The following is a 24,947-nucleotide window of genomic DNA, read 5'->3' on the forward strand; positions in this document are numbered from 1 at the left end:
TTACTGCCTTTTAAGCGACTAGAATCAATACTTAATGTCAAAGGATGGATATGGGAGACTGACCAAAGTATTATTGAGAATCTAGATCACGAATGGATCTAGGCCCTGTTTTCTTTGGCTTAACTCTCTCTAATGACAGCCTTACTAAAACAAACAATGATTCTATCTTTTGCTTCATTTTCTATTAAATATAAGTGTCTTTCCCATCACGCTCGCCAATCCCCATATCAGTTACCACAAGTACTGAAACTTGTGAAGGAAATCTTCTCACAAGCATCAATTATGACATTTTAAAAACCTGTAGTGATAGTGTAAGGACAACGCTTTTTCTATATTTTTATAGTATTTCATCATCAAGCCACACTGTTCCTTTAACCATTCTATAGAGCATTCCGCGGCCTTTCTGCCGTTGTATAATTCATGTAATTTCATTATGTGTATATCTTATTATCTTTAAATGTACGCCTCCGAGAAAACACAAATCGTTCCCACCCAGACCCAGTTTCTCTCGTTCAGGTAGGATTATACATATCCGTCGCAGCCTCCTTTATAGCCTGCTTTTACCTGTAATGAATTATCAGTACCCAGCTACCTGTCTTACTCTCTGGTCCTCACAACTGGTGACCATCTCGGAGTCGGTGACACAGCGGTTTAGGCCCAGCCCTTAACGGACTATTACTGCTGCTCACTTTCAGAGAACCTTTAGCAGACTCAATACAGCACCACACTTTAGGTCTCTGAAAACTCCAGTTCGATGATGACACCAACGCCATTAACGGACCCATTACGGCACAGCTTCCAAACGTGTTTTGACATTTTTTCGAGGACGGATAGCTGGGTGCTGGTCAGCCAACACAAAATCAGAGGGCAGTCCAGAAACATCCATTCGATGTCGTGGGCCTCTACAGTTCTTCCCGCAGTGCCAATGCCGCACCTGCAAGTCCCCAGGCAACTTCCCAATGCCACAGCTGTACCTAGGGTCCTGCTTTACCCATCTGATGTCGATGCCTCACATTTGGACCTGCTCGCCCCTATCCCTCCGCCACTGTTGCTGCTGTCAGCTTCCTTAACACCACTGACGCTGCCATCGCTCCTTGGGCTTGCTTGGCCTGCCCAATGTCGCTGCCACACCTGTAAACCTGCTCATCCTTCCTATGTTGCCTTTAGTCTTCCTCAGCCTGCCGACACCACTGCCGCACCTGTGGGCCTCCTCTGCCTGCCGACGACGCTACCTGTGGGCTTCCTCTACCTGCCGATGCCGCTGCCCCACCTATGGTTCTGCACTGCCTGCCAGAAACCGCTGCCGCGCTGGAGAGTTCCTCAGCCCAACTTACGCCACCGCCGCACCTGGGGGTCCCCATGGCCCATCCCATGCCGCCACAATACGCAATGCAACTCCCTCTGCAGTCTTGGTCGCCCCCAGTCGACAGTAGAACCTCCCAGGCAACTGCAGGGGGAGCCATCCTGTCAGCCAGCAATGCTGAAGGACTTTTTGTCTCAAAGAGAGACAAAATGGTGGAAGCTGGTAATAGTAATGATATTTTGTTGCACAAAATCACTAAGTTGCAGCGGGGGTTCACCATTTTACAGGTATTGTGGATGGCGTTCTTTCTCAGCCAGTGCATATTTGTTATTGAAGGGGTTAATAAGGTTTTAGACACCAAGGAAATTAAAAGTGATGCTGAGGCTTTTACAGAGGCAAAAGCCTTGTTGGATTTTGACAGGGGAGATTTGGCACATAGCTGCCATAACTTTCATTACATAAAATGCCGATCATGGTATCAGTACCACTATTGTTATGAATGTCGCTTTATTAATCATATCACCATTATTATCAGCATTATTATCACCAGTATCATCATTATAATCGCTAAAATCACCAAGAACACCACCAACTTAATAGCCAATATCACCAATACCACCAATGCTATACTCAGTATCATTATTTATCCAGATTGACAAGGAGGACCGTGCAGGTCTTCGAAAGCTTTCTGCTTTGTATTTTAAATAAAAAGATCAGACATATTATTGTGGATTTACTTTTCCATTTATCTTAGTTTCACGCACACCCTCACATGGAATAAAAGCACCAGGTATCCCAACTGTTATGCCACAACACCTGTATGGACTGATATCCTGCGCCTAGAAGCAGGATGGCACAACAAAAGTATGCGGCCAAACGCAACCCCATTTATCAACAAGGTATTTAATCTATAGGCTTACACATCACACACCGTCTCAGTTGATGTTTTAAAGGGTATTGGGAAAACATGAACTGACATAGATCATGGTCCATTAAGTTACATGGCGCTCCCATGTCAATAAATATTGGAATCTTCACATCCCCCACTGTTCCCTGTGTTTTTTACCTGGGCTCTGGGGCGTCCCCCACGAGACCACAATGGCATGTACAGTTCTTTCTAGGAATTTCGATACAGCTACCTTCACCCATCAGTTCCTATTGTATAAGAATGTCATGGTAACATTGCAGGTCTTTTTTCACCTGTTCCCACGTGAATGTCACTACATTTTGTGACACCAGTTGTGATTGGCCGGAGCAATTTATATGCACTGTTTCTTCATTTGCATTTTCTTTATTTACGCAAATCGCTGTATATAATGGCCTCATGATAATGTGGATATATTTACAAAGAAATGGGCTACAAAAATATAATAGAGTTAGTTATTTTATACCAGCTCTTAATTAACAAGCTAAGTAAAAATCGTATTTTGTCTTTAACCATACATCGCCAACTTCCACCCACACACGTGTTTAGATGAAGTTAGCCGAGGTCATTGATTCTTTATGAATCACTTTTTCTTAATTCTAGGCAGCCTCATCTCACAGAATACCAGACATATTCTCTGTTACTTTGATTATTTTCAGTATGGTCATGGAGAGCTTGCAGGTTTGTTATACACCGAATTCAGATGATATGGATAATTCCATATAATAATGATAAATACTATATTATAACAATGACAAATCCTGTATTATGACATATGCATATATGCCACATAAATATTCATACTCATGCTTACCTAATTCTTGACGTTTATTAACTTGTAAAATCTTGTGGTGAATTTGTTGTAACATTTAACATTTTACAGAGTTAAATGACCAACAAGATTATACGTCGAGCCACGTGACATATGAATAGCTTAAATGAAATTGCCCCCTGAACAACCAGTTAAAATCACCCTAAAATAAGAGACACTGACTTCATAGCCAGAGGACTTGGAATGCGTGCCGATGTTGTCATGACTTGTGCCTAGTGATGGCAGAAAAATATGAGAGATCGAAGTTATATTTGATGTAATGGCTTATCAATCTTATAACTGTTTGCCTAAATTTCTTAAGAATGCCGACAGGAATTCGTTTTGATAAGTTTTATAGTTTTGTATAATAATATGACTGCGTGGCAAGCCTTATTACGCCGTCGATTCTTCGTTGATGGATACACATTTTCTTTCTGTCAGCGGGACTATGTTAGACTTGAAAACTATCTGAGAAGTGTAGACAAGATATATTGGCGTTACATTAGACTATTGTTGCTCTGAATGAAGAAAAAAAGACGTAAAAGAATAAGCAAGTGATGTGCTGCAATTAGAATTTTGTATCAACCCCATATATCAATAAAAGTGCGACGTTGTATGTATAAGTTCATGGGTAATTGTGGTTGGAGAATAACATGGAAATGGAAATCTCTCGATTTCTGTGGCTAAAAAATCCAAGTCGCCAACACCTTGAGTTGTATCGTTTTCCCAACATAAAAAATAATTCATTCACAAAATATAGATCATTTGTTTGTAACATTAATTTTTGTCTACCAAGGGTCATAGGGACTAATGAAGTTCAAGGCTATAAAATCAATGGTTATCTAGCAACTTGACTGCAGGGGAAGATCAAGAAATCATTGTCAATATGATATCTCCAATGAAGAGATTAGGAGTAATATATCTCCTACTACTGAATAGTATTTAACTCAAACAAGATTCATGGCAAAATTGAGTGAAGCAGATTCAGTAGTCATTCAATCAAGTTCTTAATCAATAGAAATTTACAAAGGAGGCTGTCTATTTTGATGCGTAATTCTACTAAAACTCTAAATCGATTTTTCGTCTTTGATCAAGGATACCGTAAATAAAATTTCAATTTGAATGACCCATTTAGTTTCAGAAGAAAAATGCAGCACACTGCTTGGCAGTAGACTAGAGAACAAAGAAGAAGACATTGATGAAAATGTTAGTTATGGTTTAGACATGGGTTACTGACGAGTCCGTCACCTTTTGATTCAAGTTCCTCCAGATGGAATATAAATTCCTCCAAATTAATATAAATAATACATGCATATAATACTATAGGATAATCGCGAAGAGTTTCATAAGAAAATGTTACTACGCTAATACATTAATTTCTTTCTTCCTCGACCATGGAAAAAGGAAATTTACATTGGCAGCATCACAAAAGCCACTGGAATACTGAGAAGGGAATTATGTGGATTAGCGAAGAGTACAATCAGCTAGATTAGAGAAGGGGTACAAGAGTCACGTAAAAAGTGATTAATTGGTGTTTACAAGACGAGAGAGGGACACATAACAACTGCTTTCAGAGGTTTAAGATAGTGATGGAAAGTGGCTGTTGCAGTCTCCGCCAACTACGAATGCATTAGAGCTGTCAGGGAAGGCACTAAATCAGGTCATTCATTAAATAGGTAAAGGGCCTGTAATATTCTCTATCAACCTGCTTATAGTTACCAACATTCAAACAACTGAAGTTTATAACGGCAGCCAGGAGAAAACTAAAAACATTCGTTCAAAGTAGGTGCAGTTTTAAAACAGATGGATTTATTTGCTTAATGCTACTGGTCAGGTTAATGAGTGTCTAATCATGGTACAAGTATAACACGGTATGACAGATCTATGGAATTTAGGCTATTTAGGCCTGGTGCTGGGACAATATGTAGTCAATGAGCTATCTAGCTGAAAGTGAATTTTCATCGTTGGAAATTGATTTTGCTGACCCTAGACACGGAACTACTAAACACAATTCGGGAACAAAATAACTTAGGCCGCCAAGCGGCTGTTTACAATATATTGGCCTTCTTTTGATTACAAAGTTTAGAAAAATAAATCTAAGCCAACGATTCCTCCAGTTGCCTAAGAATCATTTAGTATATATTGGAAAACAAATTCTTTTGTTATTGTAAGCTTTTATCATTATTCTTTTAACATTATTGTAAGCTTTTATCATTATTCTTTTAACATCAAAAGGAAAGAAACGTCATGCGCAGAAGCAATTTCTTTTTTATCTAAATTTTCGAAATAGTTTCCATTGCCGCTTTCATGAAGGAAATTACCAGCAAAGATAACCATCATGAAAATGAAATTGAAAAAAGAATTCGCAATGAGGGCAAGGCTTGGTCATGACAGAATGTTGAGCCGTACAAATAGGTTCCCACAGGGTAGAGATAATATTTTTTTTCTTAATTTTTTTACTTCAAGGTCAATAGCAGTTTTCTGGAAACTCTTATCATAGGTCTTAAATTCATATGTTCAATTAAATAAGACCCGAGATATTTAAAATATCTCCAGTGAATGGAAGGATCACCCTAAGGATTGCTTATACTAGAAATCTGCTGAGTCCATGTTCATTCAATCTATACATACTGTGAGTGTCTTTTCGAATGGTTTCAACATCTAGATATCGTTCTCCTGAGTTGGGTCAGGAGAGTAATTACATACTTGAGTAATTGCATACGCGATTCAATATCACAGCGTTCATGCGTCACACATATTTTTTTTTTCTTTAACCTTTGAGTCTTTTTAGTGGGAAAACTTTATAGACAAGTGTTAGGTATTTGAAGTTCGACTAAAGTGATGTCCATTGGTATGGGTTTGAGAAATAACCGAGGCAAATCTGTTTGGACCCTATGAAGGTTTTTCGATGCTGTGTTTATGGTTAAACTACTTCGTGCCTGCATACTTTTAGAAATTACATTTGTATAATTAGTTTAGGTCCTACATATTTAGAAGGGGACAACATTCCACTCCACTGGATTTAGTCATGTAGCTCCACTAAGTAGTAACTCTGGAGTTTAAAGAACTAAAAATGATATGACTTATGAAAGAGGCTATCACTGAAAAACCAAGAACAGTCCTAAATTTGTTAGTATAGAGGAGAGGTTCACCTCATGGGAAACTAACGGTGATGATGTATGATAATTAGGAAAAATATGATTTTTTTTGTTGTTATCCTAATTTTTGTAATGTGAATTTTCCTTTGAAGCTCATAATATCAATAGTATTCTTATAATAGAACTTTATTATTACAATGTTGCTTATTTTTTTTACAATGGATTTACTAGACAAAATTGATGAGAACAAACTGTCATCGAGATACTTCCAGCCAATCAAGTCCTTCGTAACAAAACAAAATAGCTTAAGATAAATTGTTAACGCCCACTGCAGTATTACCATAATAGTCTCGTATGGCTTACCTATTAATAGCCATACGTAACTTGTGTACCGAGATTCCTGGAGAGAACAGTACAAATCTCTGTACCCGTTTTGTTGCCCGGCTTTCCAAAAATGTTGCCGATCTCCCACAGTTCAGTCTTTTCATCAAAGATTTACAATGGCGTTCGGGAGGTCGTGCAAAGGCCAGGGAAAATTCAACAATGTATGCTAGTTATCAAAGGATATCTTATTACTATTTACCCAATGGGAATATTTCATTTTTAGCATCCATTCTCCCGCTGCATCAAGAAGCTGAGAGGTATGCCCAACCATGGTCTCCTGACCTTTTCTAATCTTGTATAGACCTCTCAGGTCTCTCACCATATCCTCGTGTTCCTTCGTTCCACAGACCATCCTCAGAAATGCTTGTAGTTCGGTCCATGACCGGCATTTTGTGTACTGAAATCCCCTCTGCCAAATCCCCTCTGTCGAAATCCAAGAAGGCTTTTGCTACTGTAAACCCCTCTGCATCACTTTTATTTCTCTTGGCGTCTAAAAAATTATCAACTACTTCAATAAAAATCTACACTGACTGAGAAAAAACGCCATCAACAATACCAGTAAAAGGACGAACCGATGCTGCAAACCTTAGTAACTTTTTGCAACGAAATGTGATCACTATTATCTGCTTCTGCCATTTTGTCTCTCTTAGAGAAACCCATAGTATTCAGGATTCAACCCTACCTCAATAACATCCATAATATTTCCCAAATTACCCTCACAAATCACCCATAACAACAAAATATACCAGTTCCATCACATAAATATTTTCAAAATAAATGGTTGTCGATTCTACGGGAAGAAAAATCCCTCTTTCCACCTCACGGTCAAGGTTAACAACTAACGAATCTGGGTCATTGCCATAGCGAAAGAAAAGATAGAGAATGACTGGGGGAATTATCTGTTTCCATCCCTTTCGTTCCCCACCGAGAGATTTTGCTGACTCGTGATCCAAGGCGCTAGACTAGGTACAGCTGGCAAGACCCAAGTCCCTTCATGCATCAACACACACTCACACAACAAAAAAAGTTAAACACTCGGAGCCGTGTTTTCTCCTTTAATTAATGTATTATTCCCTTATAAATGCAGTTTCAATTCAATACCTCGTAACAAATCACAAAAAAACCTTACTTACATTCTGATCCCCAGGAAAACTATGCATGGCAATTAAAAACAAGCCTCTAAAGTGTCCCTTTAATTCCGCAAATAAAATACGCAAGTGGGAAAATTATTAACACAATAAAAAAAATCTGACACATACGTCTTCATTAGACAGAAATAGCATGAGACACCCAAGCACACTTGGGTCGTCTGTCCACTGCATTATCGCATATCTAATCACACATGCTCCCCATGATCTCTATCAACTCGCGACAACCGTATTTATATCTAATTTCTAATCCCCGGGAAATTACGGTAACGACACCGTATTTATAATACACATCCTATTAACATACTCTTTGAAACAGCACTGCCTTAGAAGGCTGAGCTCTCAACCAAACGATTATCGCCGACTCCAACTTCAACACTACGTCATCGATAGAGCTACACTCGCCATAAATCTTAAATATAATCCCTTTTCTAACGTCTACGTGATTTCCTAACTCCTATGCACTCTCCCAGTCTCTTCAGAAAGGTAATCCATAGGCCTCATTGCCTTTCCTGACTGCCACCAATCTGTTACAAGGTCTAATTAAAATGAAAGAAATCATTATTTGGTAACCTAACCTACCTTGTCATCTACCATGGACTGGCGACAATGCAGCTAAATCAAGTGATCAAAATCTAAGACTAAAACTAAACACAAAGATACAAAAATAGAGTCTATTTCCCCAAAGGAACTAACATGAAAACCAAGGAAAATAAATTTCAAAATTCCTAAAACATAAAATACAATTAATCCTCTAATGGTCATCTTGATTAAAAAAACATATCACACTTTATTCTCATTGCCAAAACCCTTCAATATTTTCCCAAACAAAATTGTCAATTAGATCCTTCATTTTCTGTGGTGAAAAACCAAATCCATCTGAAAAAGAAACCATAATTATCGGAAATAAAATGAACACAAATAGATGAATATTCAATAAAAATGTTAAGTGCGGTCACTGTACTTCAGCTCCCTTCAGAGTAGTTGCAAGAATTCAACAGTTTTTTTCAAAGTTCTTTGATTTCTACTATACCTTATTGATGGATCTTCTGGCACCTCCTTCAGGCTTTTCTCACTGGTAATCACTGCAGTCTAATAATCCATTTCCCATCACTACCCACATATATTACGTCTCACGCTAGATGGTTCTGGAACTTTCCACGAACACACACTGTTTGACACACGAACAGACACACATAGCTGCGTTTTTTCTGAAGTCACAAACACCTGACAAGCAAGTGGGTCAGACGCGCACCCGCGCTCTCACCGATGAGACTTGATATTGTTTTGCTTTTCTGCCCAGTGACCTGAGGAATTTGCTAATGTCTTAGTTTCCCAAAGCACTTGCGACTGTGTTGCTACAAATTCCAATCTGTTGGTGAAGAGGTCCGTTGAACCCTTATTTTGATTACAAATATGTTCATTGCTTTCAATATATATATATATATATATATATATATATATATATATATATATATATATATTTATTTATACGTACATACATACACACAGACACACACACACACACACACACACACACACACACACACACATATATATATATATATATATATATATATATATATATATATATATATATATATATATATATATATATATATATATATATATTTATATATAGTATTTATTTATTTATTTATACGTACATACGTACACACACACACACACACACACACATATGTATATATATATATATATATATATATATATATATATATAATATATATATATATGTGTGTGTGTGTGTGTGTGTGTGTGTGTGTGTGTGTAATGACCTATTATATATGAATAAAAGCAAGAGAGAATAGGATGGAACGAAGTGGTAGTCAGAGTGGGTTGTTTAAGAGAAATACTGATGATGTTGTCATGAGGTCAGGTCAGTGGGCGGGTTAGCCACAACACTCCAACCGAGGTCAGTCATGCAATATACGTTGTTGGTTTGCATTAATCTCGTATCAATATTTATCTTTATAAAAATGAAATTATTATTTCTGCCGAGTCCGATGTTACTCTCCAGTCATTTTCAAGACAAACTAATATAATTATTATTGTACAAGACTTGGATCAAAATTGTATGTTTTTTGTAAATATGTTCGTTTGTGCGTTAGTGTGTCAATCAGATGCAGATTCACAGCGCAGGTCATACACCAAAATAAACTAAACTTAGTAGATGTAAATTTCTATTAAACAACCTTGACTTGCCCTAGAAACAAGTCACTATATCTGGTGGCAGCCCACGAAGAACCCGTATCAGAATGACCTACTGCGCTTATCATCATATTACATATCTTTCTCTCACTGTGTGTGTACATCGAAAGCGGGATGAGTAAGATTCACTCTTATGACAAACAGTTCCCCAACATTGTGCGTTCGATCTTATTGACACACAGTTTCGTTAAACCACAGAAGTGAGTTACTGATGAATCATATTTGACGGTGCTATCAAACATTTACACCCGAGAAGTACGACGAAGCAAGAGGATGGTGCTATTTCTACTTTAGCTAGAAGCAGCCCACGAAGGAAGACAGAAGTGACACGGCTACAACGACGTCATCATTCTTCATAAACAACAACAGGGAACAGGAACGAGTTCCGGAAGTTGAAAGGACCGAGACACTTCACTAATTCCAAAATATTTTCAGATACGGTGTTGTCGGTTGCAGTTCTTTCCAGAAACAAAACTGAAGTCTTGGAAACACAACATTCAAGTCAATCTTCAGAAAGCCCCGACCCAATTTCGAAAGGAAGTGCGTCTGCAAGCCTCTCCGGTTTCCGGCTTGCCTCACAGTATTCTCAGATATGTCTTTTATGTTTCTTAGATTTTACAAGTCGTGCAGCGTGTAACTGATTAGTCTATGACGGCATACTGTGTCTCGTAACTGGATAACTGATCCGTGAGTTTTAACTCCTTAGATTCCTTTTTATTTTCCTTTATGGAAGGGATTATTTTTCAAACTTAGGAAATTTTTTAAATCATTTTCTTTTTATCACATGAGGTTAAGATCAGGCAGGGTATAGACAATGCAAAAAAAAAAAAAAATATCCGGCAACGTGTCTACAGGCTCTGACACTGACACTAAAAATATTTTCACATTTGTGAATACTCGATCAGCCATAATATCATTTCAAGGCTTGGTCAATGGTCAGTAGACTCAAGGAGTAGAAGGCTGGATTACAGCCACTGAGGGTCACTTAAAGGTTAAGAAAATAGTGGCTCATGGCAGTCAATTGCAGGAAGCCAAATCATTTATAGATTATGGAAAAGGTGATGCAGTCCAATGGTTACGGACACTATCGTTCGATACTTGTCAAACATGGGATAATTTCAAAATAGCATTACGGGACGTGTACGGAACTAAGGCTCAGATTGTTGAGGTCCTAGCTCTTAGAAGTATATATAAAATCACGGAATTGAAAGATTTAACATTGGTTGCACGTTCAGCCCTAATGGCAGATAAATTTAAGGAATGGCATACTAAGCTTCTAGCTTCCTCATGGGTAAACGTTAGGAAAATGGAAACCGTAGATGTGTGTCGTTTAATGCAACTTGCATTTACGACTGTTATGTTGCCTGGTGCCTTGGTACGTTTTTTGATATTAAACTGGATAAAACTTCCACTGAGAGGACTGTGACAAATGAGGGTAAGAAGCTTATGTCTAAATGTCCAGACCTAGATCCTACAATCATAACTTGTTTTGATAGGGCTCGAGTTAACAATAATATCACTGTGCTACAACAAGTTAATGTGGTTAATTCCACAAAATCAGCAAATCAAATGAGTTAATTATAATCGTATCGGGCTTTTCAAAGAGGACTGTAGGACTAAATACTGTAATATTACTCAGACCTCTAATCGTTGTTATAAGAATTGCTATCAGAGGCAAAACATGCAAAGTGGGAATAGAAACAATCAGAGCAACAGTAAATCCAGTTCCACACCTACAGGTAATCACAATAATACTCAGAAGAAATTATACAGTAAGAAACTCCAGGGACAGAAACATCACAACAACCATCAAGTAAATCTGATGTGAACACGGTACAAGATCAAAATCAAAATAGAGCGTCATCTTTACAGAATTTTCCAACTGAAAAAGACAAACTAGAAACCACTTAGATTCATCTCATGTTCAGAATAATTATGATAAGTTGCATATAAGTAATAGATTTAATACCTTCACTGATCAATGTAATGTTCAATCTGATATACAGGAGAGTGTTAATAATTATATATACTTTATCCTGCAATCATTCAGTTTTAGATATAAATGGATTTCTCACACTCATCCATAGGAAAATAGATGAAAGACCAGTCATTAAGACGGTCACTAAACATCATAAAACTTTTACTTTGTTCCTAGATACTGGTATTCCTCGTAATTTTATGGATTTAAAATCTCATCATTTGCTGTTTCCAGATTATCCTATAGAGAAGACTAATGTCAAGCTGGCAGGCATAGGAAACGAAAATTTAAATGTCGTAGGTACTGTCAGAATTCAGTTCAGGATAGAAAAATTACATCAACTGATGATTTCATTGTAGTAAATGGGATCAACATACACCCAATTGTTATGTTTGGTTATTAATCTGTCTCAGAATAATATATTAATGGTTCCAGCAAAGCATGGCGTTTTTTTCAAGGGGAAATTAATCAAATCTTCCCATACTCTTATATCTTCATCAGATTGTATGGACGAACCACATAACAAAGTTACTTATGTAGAAGAACCTACAGGTGTTTGGAATATATCAGAAATGAATGATGCAATTCAACATAATTCCTTTTCACAGGTAATTGCTAGTTTAAACTAACGAATTTGCATATATTATTGTAACCGCTAAGAAAGTCTTACCTGGAACTGAGATCATGGTATTAAACGAATCAATCAAACCATGGTTTGTCTGCGTCACAAGTAATCTATACAGTTGATAGTAATAATCAAACAGTAATAGAAGTTTACAATCACTTAAATAAAAAGCTAATTATCAATGAAAACACACCGTTAAAGGATGCTGAAGTATACCACCATAGAATTTTATCAGTAGCAGAACTAGAAGATGATGTCATCTTAAATGCAATAAGAGATTTGTTGGTAGAGGATATACAAGGCATAAATGTTCGGAAAGATTTTGAAAGTATTAACAAAATATAGTGATAAATTCACTAGCACGGGTTCTTTGGGAAAAACAACAGTAATAGAATATCAGATAAGATTAAGAGACCCGAGCATACAGGTTCCCAATGAAATTCCAGAATGAAATAACAGAGGAAGTAGAAAAAAGGCTTAAAGAATGCGTAACAAAGAAATCTGTAGTCCATATAACTTTCCACTTATAGTCGTCCTCATGAAAGACATGATTTGGAGGATTTGTGTTGATCTTCGAAAGCTCAATACTGAAACAGTTCCGGACAGATTTCCTGTTCCGTTTACTGATGATATTTTATCTGTCTTAGGTCAATATGCTTACTTTACTTATTTAGAACTCTTGAGGGGTTTACATCAAATTCCCTTGGAGGAAAAGAGTACACAATATATGGCATTTAGTACTAATAGAGGTCACTTCGAATTTGTGAGAATGCCTTTTGGGTTGCGTTGCGCAGCTATAACATTCACGAGAATGATTAACTTAGTTTTTGGAGATATGTTGGGCGACATTATCTTTTCACACACACTTGAGGAACATCTTAGGAATCTAGTTTTCCAAAGATTAAGAAAGTATAATTTACGTATTAAACTTTCCAAATGTGATTTCTACAAGGATAAACTAGTTTATTAAGGTTTTGTGGTAACAAAAGAAGGTTTAAAGGTAGTACATGATAAGGTTTCAGCCATAGAAAAATTCCCAGACCCAACATCAGTGAAAGGTGTACACAAATTTTTAGGTATGTGTGGTATTATCGTAGGTTTGTATATATATACAATTATTCAGTCATAGCAGGGCCCTCTCACTGATTTGATAAGGAAAGGAACATCCTTTAAATTGGATGCTCCTCAACAATCAGCTTTTAACACTTTAAAAGAAAATTACTAGCCTCTCCAATTTTGATCTTCCCTGATTATAATAAACCATTTAACATTGCTACTGATGCATCTGATTACGGGGGAGGTGGTGTACTGCTACAATGGCAAAATAATAAATCACACCCATAGCATTTTACTCAAGATAAATGAAACCTGCTGAACGTAAATATGCAGTTATAGATAAGGAGGCATTAACCATTGTGAATTCCCTGTGTAACTTCTAGTTCATAATCTATGTTTATGAGGTTCATATTTTGACAGATCACAAACCACTTTGTGATTTCTTTAAAGGGTTTAATTTTAGTCCCAAAAGGACACGATGGCATATGATAATACAAGATTTTGGTGCTAAAATAGGATATGTTCCTGGCAAAACTAATATAATTGCTGATGCTTTATCCAGGAACCCTGTGCCTTCTCAAACACATATTTCACCGTGTTCATCAAAATATCTTGGTATTACAGAATATATATGATACTAATGCTAATTGTGAATATGTTAATGGTAATCAAATCTCATCAGAATGAGCAGTTGACTTCTGATGACCTAGGATGGAGTCATGATGTTCTATTAAAGGAACAGCTATAAGATGTAAAACTTAGCAAAATCATATAATCTCTAAAAGGAGATCAGGATACTAAGGTATATAAAAATGTGTAACACAGAATTATTCAATCATATTAATACAAATATTAATACAAATCAGGTAGTTATCCCTGAAAAACTCATTCCTGTTATGGTGAAATGGTTACATACTAACAATCTCAATGCCCATCCTGGTTTCTCTACTATGCTAGAAAAAGCAAGGAATATGTTTTACTGGCAATGTTGTGAGGTATGTCGTATGAATAAGGGTTATGTAAACAAAACTATTATATTTAGGTAATTATCCTATACCGAAGAAACCTTTTGCAAGGGTGCATATTGACCTATTAATAGGTTTTTATGAAACAAACAGGGGTAACAAACATTTATTTGTTGCTATTAATGCCTTAACTAGGTTTGTAGAAATATTTCCTTTGAAAACTTAAACTGCACAGGAGTGTGCAAGAGTATTTTACGATGGTTTCATATGTCGTCATGGTATACCAAATGTTGTATGGAATGTAGCAACTTGACAGCTTTACCGAGTGAGCCACGGCCCACTCGTGCACCTGCAACGTCAACTGGTGCAATGGGAGGGACACTAGGCTCCCCTGTTTGTTGATGTACGCCACTTCCGTGGTGTTGTCACTCATCAACACCACTGAGTGTCCAATCAGACGTTCCCGGAACTCTTGGAGAGTGAGAAACGCTGCCTTGAGCTCCAGGATGCTGATGTGAAGGTGCTTGTCGTGATGATCCCACACACCCACAGCCAGCAACTCCCCTAGGTGTGAGCCCCATCCCTCGGTCGACGCGTCTGAAAACAGCAACATCTCTTGGGGTGAGGGGGTGAGTGTGAAGAGGCACTCCTCTTATGAGGTTCCCATTGTCCAGCTTCCAGGCTAGGTCCTGCCTCACCTCCTCCATGAGAGACACAGGGAAGTATGGCGGATCTCTTGTCTGTGATCAACACTCCTTTAGCCTCCACTGAAGAGACCGGAGGTGAAGACGCCTGTGAAGGACTAACTTCTCGAGAGACGACAGGTGACCAATAACGACCTGCCCCTGCTGAGCTGGCTACTCCTTTAGGGGCAGGAACCGTCCGGCTGCCTCCCTGAACCAGCTGATCCGCGAGTCTGTGGGGAAGACTCGCCCTGCTACCGTGTCGATCAGCATGCCCAAGTGCTTCATCCTCTGCTTGGGCTTGAGATCTGACTTCTCTAAGTTCACCACGATCCCATGATCGTGGCAGAACTCGAGGAGTCGATCCCTGTCCTGTAGCAACTACAAGCGGGAGCTCGCCAGGACCAACCAATTGTCGAGATACCTCAGAAGACGTATCCCTACCGACTGGGTCCAAGCCGACACCAGCATGAACACTAGCGTGAACACCTGTGGGGCGGTTGAGAGACCAAAACAAAGTGCCCTGAATTTGTACCTCATACCGTCGAGGATGAGGCGGAGGTACTTCCTGGATGACTGATGGATGGGTATCTGAAAATACGCATCCTTCAATTCCATAGAAAGCATGAAGTCGTTCTCCCTGATGGACTCTGTCATGGGAGGATTTTCCCTCACCATGACATTAAGATACGAGAATAAGAATAATAATCTTATACATATACAAAGATAATAATACTATTGTACATATGCACTGTTGTCAGTCTTCTTGCCTGGAGACAGGGGTCGGAGAATGGTACTGTGTCATAGTTGACACGGTGGGTATGAAGACTGGGAATTAGGGTAGGCCTGTCGTACCTGCTATTACATGATATTCCTTGTGTGTATTGGGTCTTATTACTGATGAGGCCAGGTGATGTCTTCCCACTGGGAGGTAATTGAAGTGCTAATTTCCATTTTAGGGGTATTGAAGAACATCCCTGGTATTCAGCTGGTTTCTTTATTATTCATTACATCATGCCAAATTTCTCCCAGGCCTAGTCTCCTGGATTTGGTTAATTTACCTAGTCTTCAGAACTACTGGACTAGATTCCTGGACTAGATCTCTGGACTAGATCCCTGGATTAGATCCCTTGCAAGGGATAGATAATCATTTGTATTATTAATTTGGTAAAATAGCCAAAATGAAAGGGTGGACCAAAATGCAGACGAAAGATTCAGGGCAGCGTTCCCACACTCAGAGTGAGAGAAAACAAAACAAGGGACTGGCTACACTGTCACGCACTCGATGTTCACAATGAAAATGAAAACATTTCACAGCTGCAATCACTCTTACAACAGTAAAGATATTAGAGGAGGATGATGAATCAATTCCTAAATAAATCACTAATAATTAAAGGAATATTTTTCTCATTACAACTCGAGCACTGAACATGTCATTTCCATTGTGAACCGAGTCTGGCGAATGAATCGGTTCAAGGGAGAGAGATATATCACTGGGCGCCAGCCCCCCGAGGACTTTTCCACCAGGAAAAGTCGACTAAAGAAGCCTGGTGACTGATCCCATATGATCTCCACAGCTCGTTTGCTCAGCATGGCTTCCACTTCCTACCGAAGCACAACGTCCCTGGCAGAACCGGGGACGTACGTACGAAGATGGACCGGGTTGGAGGTGAGGGGCGGCCGCGACTCAAAGGGTAGTAGATACCCCTCCCAAAGGACATCCACTATCCAGGTCTCGCTCCATAGCACTGCCAAGTTGCCCAGTGGCTCGCCAGGCACACACTCCCCCCCCACTTCCAACAGCAGGTGAGGGGGAACGCCGTCCCTAGCGTTTCCCCTTCTTCGACTTCTTCTTCCCGGATCCTCCTCGGGTAAAGGAGGACTGGGAGGAGGGCTGACGAACGCTCCTTACCGAAGAAGTCAAAGGCTGGGTCTTTCCTCTGGGCTTCGACGAGGCCATCGTCTTAGCCAAAGAGGAAGCGCTAGCCAAGCTCTTGGGCTTTGCCGCAGAGGCTCGAGGCTGCCCAGTAGCCTTCGAGACTGCGTGGTGGACTAGATGGTCACTGTCCTTAGTGCACCGTTGTTCCACCCCAGCATCCACCATCTCTCTAGGGAAGAGAGAGGAGGAACCCAGCACCGGTCCATTCCGAAGACCCAACACTGCCTCACCCCCTGCCGACCTGGTCACACGAGAGTGGACTGCGTCCCTATGTCTCCAGACTAGGTTGGCTCACAGGTTGGCTGTCTGCTGGGCCAGGTAGGAAATCGCCCTACCTCCAGACTGACACAGTCTCCTGAAAGCCTGGTCTCCTTCAGGAGTGATGTTTCCCGAGGAAGCTGTGACCTTAGACACTGTGAGGGACCACAGGTCTAACCAGGAAACTGCTTGGAATGCTGCCATGGCAGTCGATTCCAGAGCCAGTGCCTCTTGCTGCGAGAACCAGAGGTTCTCTGCCAGCAGGTGTTGAAGAGACACCCCTGGAGTTAGCCTAGCCAGCTCCGGGTTAACCTGTTTGGGTGGCAGAGGGTCCTCCGACGGCACGTAGAATCGCCTCTGTCGTGGTAGAGGAGGGGGAAGGAGCTTGTATGACTTGCCGGACCGAAGCAATCCCTTCTGTCTGGAGACAAGAGAGTCCACCTGGCCCAGCACACTGTCGGCCAAGGCTGATTCGAGGCAAACCCACCGTCGTCCTGGGCTCCTTCTTAGGACCCCAGAACGACTTCAGCCTAGATGTAGGCTTGGAGGGCGGAAGCACCGATCCTTACCCGAGGTCATTGTGCTGACGAATCAGCGCAATTACCTCAGCAAAAGACCTCTGGATCTCGGGAGTGACCGTGTCCTGAGGGGATGGACCATCAAGCCCATCCAAACAGAACGCCTCCTGAGACCCTCCTCCTTCCACAGTAGGACCCACAATAGACCCCTCATAGTCTCCTCCCACCACTTGGGCGTATGCTCTGGTCGGTCCTAAGACCATGCTAGGCTCGTAGTCCCTTGTGGAGGGACCGCGAGAAGCTCACTCCTCGCGGTCGCTCCTGATCGCCTCACTCCTCCCGGTGTAGCCCGAAGAAGTTGAAGGGATCAGAGAGGAAGACCTGACGCTCCCCCCCTGCCCACCGGCAGAACCAGCGTGCTGGGGGGGCTGCAGGTGATCGCCAACCCGCGGTGACGATCGAGCTGCAGGCCTAGCTATGCGGCTCCCCTGGGGAGAACCACTGGACCGAGAACCGTGGCAATGATCCCGAGTGTTAGGAGAGCTGCTGCTGGTCGCCCTATCCTCCCGGTCCCTGGGAGCAGCGGTCAGGAGACCGGTAGAGTCCACTGTCGCTCACGGTACCAGCGTATCGCCACGAGAGTGATTGCTGGCCTGGCGGGAGTCACCTAGGTGACTCCCACCAGTCTTCTGCTCTGTGCCTGGGTCCTAGCGGTGAGCAGGTACCAAGTGCACGGTCACCAGTGGGCGACCGTACACTTGGTACCTCTCGCAAACGAGAGGCCGAGATGGTACCTGGCACTGAGACAGAATCTCTGGCGCCAGGCGAGGAGGTACTGGTGTTAGCCGGTACCCCTCATGTTTCTGTCTCCTTCTTTGCAGAAGGAGAGACGGGCCCCATTCCCGAAGGAACAGGAGGAGCAGCAGAAGCCCCAATTGTCCCACTCCAGTGGGACAGACCCTTAGAGGTCTCAGAGCGAGACTATTAGGGGGGGAGGAGCCTACCTTCTTCTTCCTCGGCTGTGGGGCCTTGGAAGTTGAAGGGGAAGGAGCGGTAGCAGACGACGACGAAGACGATGGAGACGACGACGACACCTTCCTCGTCTTCCTCTTCTTCTTCATCAGCTTCCTCAGGACCACCGTCAGGTCCTCCATCTAGGACGGAGCCGGGGCAGTTGCCGAAGCAACAGGGCCTAGCTGCACCTGTCCGGAGGGACCTGCAGTGGGGGCAGCAACACCACGGGCAGGAATGACGGCGGCATGGACTGGCACAGGGACGGCAGGCACAGGAATAGGAGGCGGTACAGGCACCAGCGACATCCTGGGCACTGGCGGCAATTCGAGTGGAGAGCTCTTGGGACACCGGAAATCAGGGGCTGGGGCGAGAGCGGCGAAACCAGGCAGTGGGGTGACATCTCTCCTCTGTAGACCCAACAGCGAGCCTGCACTGCAGCTGTCGTGGTCACCATCGAGACATGTTGTGTGTATACCAGGTGAGGAAGGGCAGCATAACCTGATGTTGACACAGTAGTCATAGTCAAAGTCACAGGTCCATGGGTCACAGGCCTGGATCCCTGCGCAAGGTGGTACAGCAGCCCCTGAATGCTTGGTGTCCCCTGGAGCCCCAGCGAATGCCAGACCTGGCAGAGATCGTCCCCCACAGCAGACTCTCCTGAGGAAGGAACAGTCTGGTTAGTGGGGGTGGTTTATCCCCCGGTGGGGGGGTGGGGACAGATCCCACCCCGAGCGAACTGAAGACCCTGAGTACAATTGGATGCCAGGGTGCCTCGCTCCCTCCTCCACGCTCGACTGATCGAGGGAGGAGAAGGAACGAGACACGCCCCCCGAAGTGGAAGGAGCCATACGTGGGAGCTGCAATGGAGGGAGGAAAGAGGAAGATGTGTCCGTGACCAAGGGAGTTGCTGGATAGCCCTCCGACAACTCCTTGGCCAGTTTACGGGCCTTATTCCTCCCCTCATAACGCTCCCACTGCTCCTCTGACCAAATAACAAATACAAAACATGTCTCGGTGCGAGAGCATTCGCGCCCTCCAGACTGAGTACAAAAGTCATGTGGATCAACATCATAAAGAGACCTGAAGGCCCCACACTTACGGCCCTCCACACCAAGGCATAGTCTGCGGGTGACGGGGGGTTGTGGGGGGGGGTGTCTCTCTGGCTCGCGGGAATCCATTCACGATCCACGAGCAATAATCACAAAATAAAAAAAACCAAGTACTCACGTTAATCCAAACAAGCCCTCAATAAAAGGGAAAGTATGAAAAACAACTTCACGAAGTATGAAGAATCTTCTCAACATACGACACAGGTTGGCAGAGCAGCGAACAATACATCTAGCACCATGGGCGGCCGAAAGCAAAGTGAAGCTTCACCACCCAGTCGGCCAGGACACCCGACTACTGGACAAGCAGTTAACTATCGAACCTCCTTGTTCAAGCTTACGACCGGTTCCAGCTGCCACTGATTACATTCCTATTGTTAAAGGACCGAAAGGTTTGTATTACGTATCAATCAGAACAAATCATCCTTAATTCCCTTGGCTTTTAAATAGTTATTCACCCCCTCAATAAAAATTTGCACTGGTTGGGAAAGAACGCTGTCTACGATACCACGGAATGGGGTGACCCTGCACTTACACTTGTTATTCTGTGAACCAGAGTCTGGTTTCCACTTGCATCAGCCATTTTGCTTTCTTTATGAACACCCTTATACTTCAGTACCCGACATCAACATTGATATATTTATGCACACACAAACCTCAACCCCAAAAAATTAATAATAATCATCCACCAATAAAAGATAAAATAAACATGCACTGCCCCAGCAAACTGCTATATGAACCCACCACTGCTCAGATTCAAGGTTAATCAGCTGTTTAATTAGTACAAGGTTACTCCGGTAACAAAAACGGGAAGAAGATAGTTCTAGAAAAAAAAAAAAAATCTATGTCGAACCCTTAAATAGCTGAATTAGCGTCTGTTCACTCCGGCTGCCTCTCTCTCTCTCTCTCTCTCTCTCTCTCTCTCTCTCTCTCTCTCATGCCAAGCATAAAACAAAACTTACAATACTTTCCTAATGTATTATAAAATCACAAAACCACTAATGTCCACCGAATCCTGAGGGACATCAAAATAAAACACACTTTTGAGTAAATTAACCCTTTCATGTCCAACTGTCGTAATAGTACGTAAAAATACTCTATCCCCTATCTATCCAACTGATGTAGCGGTACGTAAAATTTACCGAAATTTTTCGTACGTGTGGTAGTGGGCATTTTTTTTTATTTTCGGACAAGTAGCGATTTCCATAGGCTAGATCATACCTTGGACCGTGTATCTCGGGTATCAATACGCCAGCAAAGTAGTTTCTGTACTGCGCATGCTCAAATCCCTGGCGTAGTAAAATTCTCACAATGAAATTAGCTGATCGCACCTACACTTCCCTCTAAGTGACCCCAAACCCATTTTTCTTAACTCTCCCTTTATTTTTTAACTTTTCCTCTACATTTTCGTATATTTACAAAGTAAAATTTATGAAAAATAACCGAGATAGGGCTCTTCAAAAAATTTTTATTCTAGCAATAAATGTTGATAAAGGTAACATTTTTTTTTGTTTTGATCAATTTATAACGTCAAAATGAAACTGTTGCCGTATCCAAAGCCATTTTTCTTGACCTTCCCTTTATTCTTCAACGTTTCTTCTACATTTCCGTATATTTACAAAGAAATTTCAATGAAAAATAACCGAGATAGGGGTCTTCAAAAAAAAAAAAAAATTTCTAGGGATAATTCTCATTATGCGCCAGGCAGAGCGCTATGTTTCTTATCCTCTTTTCTATCAATTTTTTCACAGGCTGGACTTATTCGTTTTCCATTGATTTATATGTCGATATTTAGGGAATTTTATTGGCTTTATCATAAAAAATAATTCATTCACCTGACTTTCATAGTTTTTGGGTTAGGAACGAAAATATAAAAAAAAGTAAATTTTTTTTGTTTTTTTCTTAAATAACTCACATTTTTTTCGTATTTAGAGGGCTGGGACTCTTATTCTGACTATTCTACCATAAAATACTAACATTTAGAAAAAAAGGACAGCAAAATGAATGTTGTTGGTGTAAAATTTATATTTTTGCTGAATTTTCAAAATAATACTTTTTTCGCACTGTCGAGCGCTCCCAGACACCTCGGATATCTGGGGACACAGTGCTCAAAACTAAGCGGATTTGAAAGAGTTAACATCAATAAAAAGAGAAAAAAAAGAAACATAAAATTATACACTCACGTCGTCTTAGAACCGAAGTCGGCACCTGTCTACACATTGGAACCAAGGGTCATTCATTCCCGTTACGACATAAATACACTTTACCAACCCCCGAACAAAGAAACACGTCTTTACACTAAACTACAACTAAGAAGACTATCCGCGCACTAGGTACCTTGCGCCTTTCGTCTAAATCTCCTTAAATCAGCAAAAGAGTCAGTTGTCCGATACATAATTGTAACAACTCTCCCCAAAATATGCCTAATCTATATAATCTCTTCAGAGGCGCTACTATGGCATTAATGAACCTTTTAACCGCTGCCATCAATCTCTGTTGAGGATTTTTAAGTTCAAATGACACTCATTTAAACAAAATGAAACAAATTGCTACTGGCAACTAAACCAGCTAATGGGATGCTGAACAACATGGCACCTATAAACAAAGCCTGGTACCATATGCAAATCTTGGGGAAAAGAAAAGGTTCTTATAGAGTTTGGTTTGCGAGAAAATGTACGTAAGATTACACCAGTTCCTTTATAAACAACCATCTAGTTTTAAACTTTACTTTTCTAATGCTCATTGAAGAATATTTTCTCAACATCCGTTTGAATACATATCGCAAAAATTGCAAGCGAAGTCGGGTTTGGTTAGCTATAAAAGTGGAAACCCCATAACAGAGATGATCGTCATGAAATTCATGGGCAAAGAAGTTGGAGAGGTTACAAATGAGATTAAATCAGGTCTATTGAAGTCGGCTTCCTTCATTTTGTCAAAAACATCCAGTTTTTCAGGAGTTTTATTTTCATAGTGTTGAGTCCTGGTCTCTTCAATATAGCTTCAGAAACATAGTTAGTATTATCATAATAATACTAACATCATTAGGTCCTACTTTCACCTTTCCATATCAGGATCCCAGGATCATGGTCAGGTCATTGCCAGAAATCCTCTAGATTAAAAAGGGCCAACCCCGAACCCCCAGGGACAGATCTCTGGATGTTGAATATATCTTCATGAGTTTCCATATCGGATACAACCAACTTCATCCTAAAGAATTCTACCATGACCCGGCCTACCGAACTAAGATATTCCAAACTTACACTTGAAACTTACTTTAGAAACCTTGCTTTAAAAAGCTTCTTTCATCAACACTTACCGATGCGGGAGTTCTGGTTTACCCTCGGCGATCTCTTCAGTAATTTTAATTTTAGGGTGATTGAGGAGCGATACTTTTGCATACATGCACCCATCGTGTATTTTTGGTATATGGTCAACATATTGCCATCGTCGAACATGAACGCAATTCAGATGTGTATTTTTTATTTTATTTTATTTTATATATATATATTTTTTTTGCGTTCTAAGTACAATGTCACCGATTTCCCTGGTTCGTCAGCAACACTGGAGACTGATTTGACGTCGTGATTACATTCTAGGTAAAGAAAGGCGTGATCCGACCTTCAGCTTACTTGCGACACGTGCAAGATTTTCCACTGGCACATAACTTGCAAACGTTATATTCCTAACTTAACGTGAAATGGTCTTACACAAATTAAACATATTCAATTATTCTCCATTATAAGTGGAACCAAAATAATTGAACATATATATGGCCTCTAAATTCAGTATATCAAATAAATTAAAACGTGCTAAAATCTCTGGACAGATAGCCCGTTGTTTCACCAACGAAAATGAAAATAAAAAAAATATATTCTATTAGAAATAATGTTTCTGTACTGTTTAATATGCACATTATTCATATTTTGCATCTTCATTCTAATAAATAAATCATAATATCCTATCCTAAAATTCCTGCATCTTTACTCAACACAAAACACCCTTTTCAGACGTTTTTAGACCATTCCTACCTCCACTCCCTCCAACAACAACAACACCAACAACAAAGTAGTTTCTAGGCTTATTCCTAGAGTAATAATACAAAAATAAGATCTTTTCTAGATAGTGAACCCAAAGGCTTTCAGGAGTAGTTATCAAGAACTAATATTTCATGAGAGTTGTTATCATTATGATATTTACAGTTATTTGTCAATGTTTTTACGGTAATCTACGATAGGCTTCTACTAAACATGAAGCAAAGGTGGATTCATACCGGATAAAACCATTGGGGGTAAATATCTAGGAAAGATATAAAAAGGTACTCGTATATCAGTGCCTTTCAGGAGTTATCGTTTCTTATTCATAAAAAGAAAAGAAAAAAAAAACATCCCGTAATACTAGGGCTTATGAAGTAAACATTTCTCTCTCTGACTTCTTTTACCTCATACAATCTCCCAGTTAGTTGTCTCCCCCACGCTCTCTCATCAGGTTCACCTTTGTCAACAACCATAAAGGAATGTCGGACTGACGTCTGCATTAGATACTGTCCTTTCACCTTTCTTTTAATTTAAATACTTGGGTTATAAATATCTCCTTTTACCTGTTTTGCAGTATCTTTATAATACACACATAATGTGCGTGTGTGTGTGTGTATATATATATATATATATATATATATATATATATATATATATATATATATATATATCTATATATATATATATATATATATATATATATATATATATATATGTATATATATATATATATATATATATATATATATATATATATATATATATATATATATATATAGATATATATATATATATATAGATATATATATATATATATATATATATATATATATATATATATATATATATATATATATATATATATATATATAT

The sequence above is a fragment of the Macrobrachium nipponense genome, chromosome 19 (genome assembly GCF_015104395.2).
Source record: "Macrobrachium nipponense isolate FS-2020 chromosome 19, ASM1510439v2, whole genome shotgun sequence".
In the NCBI taxonomy this organism is placed as follows: Eukaryota; Metazoa; Arthropoda; class Malacostraca; order Decapoda; family Palaemonidae; genus Macrobrachium; species Macrobrachium nipponense.